Below are 3,004 nucleotides of genomic sequence, written 5' to 3'. Positions count from 1 at the left end.
CCCGATTTTCCAAGCGAGGGCCCGGGTCTTGGGCGGGGGGACACCCCTCACTTCCAGGGGGGGCTCGCTGCGCCCCCACGCTGGCTCAGCGGGGGGCCCGGCTGACGGCCCCCCGAGATCCCCAGTTCGCCTCGGTGTGCGCAGCGGGGCCACCTGGGTGGGGACGGCGCTGCTTTCCTAAACCGAACCCACCCACCTACACCCCGATTTTCCAAACGAGGGCCCGGGTCGTGATGTTGGGGGACCCAGTGTGCCAGTGACTTCTTTATTCACACTAGTCCTAAAACATGAGAAAAGGAAAAAAAAAGGGCCCGGGGAGACAACCGAAGATCTGTTTATCATGTGTGGTTTCATGTCATAAAACACCAGGGAGGAAAATATTTAGGCAAAACTGGGGTTTATTTCCTAAAACACACCACACACACACACACACACACACACACACACGTAGTTAACTTGACAAAATACAGGTAGATCTTAAAGTGAACGGGTAGGGCAAAATTCTAAAAAAGATGATTAAACGTTAGCTGCAAAGGCCCTGCAGCGGTGGGTGTCACGCATTGCTGGGAGAGAGCACACCCCCGAGGAGCCCGCGATGAATCCAGTGGAGAGGGAACCTGTTGCATAATCTCACTGGCCGTGGGGTTTGCCGTGTGCCGGCCCCTCGACCGAAGGGGAAGTGCGTGAAGGTGCAGGCTTTTCAAAACTCGAGGTTTTATTTACCCAGTGTTCTGGCCGCCACTTCTGCGTTAAACGCCTGTAAGTAAACACTCTGCTCTTACAAGTGAACCAAACCTATCAAACCTGTTTAGAAAATGACCAGGTATGTTTCTTTTTCTCGTGTGTGTGTGTGTGTGTGTGTGTGTGTGTGTGTGTGAAATTTACCATCCACGAAAGACCTTATGACTCCTATTTGGGGTTCTTGGGCCGCCAGAAAAATGCCTCTTTATGGGGGGGATTGAGAGTGCCCATAGGTGACAACTGTTTCTTCAAAGGATTGATACTATTTTGAACTCCATCAAGAAAAGAGATTTTAAAAGTGCAGGTACATTTTTAAAAGAAGAAAAGAATTCTTACCAGTTGAGTTACTTTTTAATTTATTTTTTTCCTTGAGAATCATGTACATTGGTGGACACCCACCTTGGGAGACCGTAATTTTGAGACTGGTGGAGTTCTGTGTTTGGTGAAGGCAGCAACCTGGAGAAGTAAATTGAAAAACGGAGAACTTATGGGTCTATGTAGGTATTTTAGTCAAAATGTGACTAGGCACTGTGAAAAAATTTTTTTTAAAAAAGTTATAGAATTGACTGAGTTTGAGGACTGCGTGGAAGATTGCTGTTAAAAAAAATGGGGGGTGGTGGTAATATTTAACATCTTATGTAAGAATTTGGGCTAAATTACACCAGACCAAAAAGTTGGTTTTTAGGTAAAATAATTTGTACTTATCAAAGTTCCACATGGGAGAAAATTAAAAATGAATTTGTTCTTAATTCTGCTGGTAATATGGTGGCTAGTGTATGAAAAAGCCAGTTCAAGCACTATAAACCTACATTTAGATGAGTACCTGTAAAGTAAAAATAGTCATGTAAACTTGAGGATGCGGGGTCTCTGGCCAAAAGCTTAGTGGCAGTAACTGAAAAGGGGCCGAAAGAGAAGACCCTGTTAACTCAGTTCTGTTTCTTATACGTTTAAAACTTAAGTGTAGAAGTGAAGCAGAGATGAGGTCTGAGGTAGGTACAGAATTTAGGCTGGGGACAGAAGGGCCGGGGTTGATGTGTGAGTTTGTTTTGATGTTATTTTCTACAAATGTCTATATTGGGAATTTAATTCCATAGTTTTGGTCTATGGGATTAAGTATTGATGAAGCTGACTTGCTGTCCAATATTCATTTTTTCAATCAATCATACTATCCTACTAAATATAATTTGCTGGAATTACCAGTGTAATTTATCTTAGAAACCAACTTTTCCTGGAATATCTAAAAAAAAAAAAAGTGATGTTTTCCCTGGACATTTAATATTTTTAAAAATGCTTTGCATTCGCAAGCAAATAGCACTTTAAATTGAAGCAGTAAATTAACATAGGAAAGTTGATTTGGATCCGAATCCCAAGAAAGGGGAGAAGATAAATCAGGGAAAACAGAAACCAGATTTTATGACAGATTTTAACAGGTTGAAAAAACTAGTTAAAAGGGCTTTATAGAAAAAATCACAGTTGATACTTTTTTTTTTTAATTAACTACATCAAGATTTAAAACCAAAGCAGATATCCACCATCATAAAAGAAAATGTTAATAATGTTGGCTTAAGGAAAAACATAATTAATAAATTAAATTTTGCCCAAAGGCACATGTGATATATATTCCAAAGCCAGATGTCATTTTTTTCTTGATTTTTTTTTTTTTTTTGGTGTGTGTGTGTGTGTGTTGTAGGTAATCTGATATTTTTGTACATTTCATTAGCCCTGGTAATCAAGGGTTGGCCATGTGAAGGGATGAGGTTCATAAAAGTTTGCTGGATTTAAAGAAGCAGGCTCAGGCTTTAAGAAGAGGCCATTCTCATGCAGACTAGGAAGGACTTTGAAATTTAATCAAATAAATGATTCGAGGGAGCAGGAGTGGCTCAAAAAGAAGTATCTAAGGAGATTACCAAAGACAGATTAAAAAAATAAATATATATATATGGTTTCCAAGGGGTATGGTCAGTAAAGAAGGAAATAGAATACACCTTGGCATGACAGGAAAAAGGCATAAAGGGAAAAATACCCTCCTATACACTCAGCAACAAGAAGAGAGTAATGAAACTTCACCTCTTTCTTGATTGGGGTTAGATAGATATCACCAAAAAGTCACAAGATTTTTTGTTACATAAACATTTTAATTTGGGGGGAGGAAGGATGGAAAAAATAAATTATGAGCATAAGTTATAATTATATGAGCAGGTAAAACTTGAAATTGCCAAAGCACAATGGATTTAAAATACAGGGGGACCCATTGTGATTTTAA

At 39.9% G+C, this 3,004-nt stretch overlaps 1 protein-coding gene across 4 annotated transcripts in view; it reads left to right on the top strand.

Annotated features, from left to right (window-relative positions):
- DUSP16 (dual specificity phosphatase 16) overlaps window positions 1–3,004 on the top strand; it is a 118,337-nt gene that overhangs the window by 34,767 nt on the left and 80,566 nt on the right. Inside the window, exon 1 of one of the 4 annotated variants that reach the window (XM_006084250.3) lies at window positions 727–823. The exons of the other annotated variants lie outside the window; for them this stretch is intronic. The gene's annotated coding sequence lies outside the window, so the exon portion shown is untranslated. Of the gene's footprint in view, window positions 1–726; window positions 824–3,004 lie in introns of those variants that run through there. 4 annotated transcript variants of the gene reach the window in all.

Source organism: Myotis lucifugus, unplaced genomic scaffold (genome assembly GCF_000147115.1).
Source record: "Myotis lucifugus unplaced genomic scaffold, Myoluc2.0 scaffold_10, whole genome shotgun sequence".
Taxonomy (NCBI): domain Eukaryota; kingdom Metazoa; phylum Chordata; class Mammalia; order Chiroptera; family Vespertilionidae; genus Myotis; species Myotis lucifugus.
Note: the sequence above shows the minus strand (reverse complement) of the source record. Positions and strands in the feature narration are given on the sequence as shown.